We start from the raw sequence: 340 nt of genomic DNA, 5'->3' as shown, positions 1-340 counted from the left end.
GTCTCGGCATCCTGGCCTCCGACCTCGGCCCTCTGAGAGTCGGGGCCTCCGTCTCCCCTCAAAGACAGACGACTGGCTGTTGTGCGAAGGGCCGCGCGTTCCTTCTCCGCGGGGGCACGTGGGACGCTGTCCCTCTTGGGTATCGTGAGTGGACTCCAGAGATGTCTGAGACACGGCAACGTTCCTCTTGCACTGTCTCCCCACAGACGCAGCAGCGGGTGCCGGCGGGGAAGGGCAGGCCCACACGGAGCCCGTCCCGGAGCCCCAGGTGAGCAGGCGTGGTGGGGCGAGGGGACAAGGCCTCCCTCCCCAGCCCAGGAAGCCGGCCCCGACTTTGTGC

The 340-nt window shown here is 68.5% G+C and overlaps 1 long non-coding RNA gene across 1 annotated transcript in view; it reads left to right on the top strand.

The window, feature by feature from the left end:
* The first annotated feature begins 224 nt into the window (after positions 1-224).
* The window catches only part of LOC111734640, a 3,963-nt gene continuing 3,847 nt past the window's right edge, over positions 225-340 (top strand). Inside the window, exon 1 of the long non-coding RNA XR_002778528.1 lies at positions 225-268. This is a non-coding gene — a long non-coding RNA (uncharacterized LOC111734640). The remainder of the gene's footprint in view (positions 269-340) is intronic.

The sequence above is a fragment of the Pteropus vampyrus genome, unplaced genomic scaffold (genome assembly GCF_000151845.1).
Source record: "Pteropus vampyrus isolate Shadow unplaced genomic scaffold, Pvam_2.0 Scaffold2785, whole genome shotgun sequence".
Lineage (NCBI taxonomy): Eukaryota > Metazoa > Chordata > Mammalia > Chiroptera > Pteropodidae > Pteropus > Pteropus vampyrus.
This window is presented reverse-complemented; position numbering and strand designations above follow the sequence as displayed.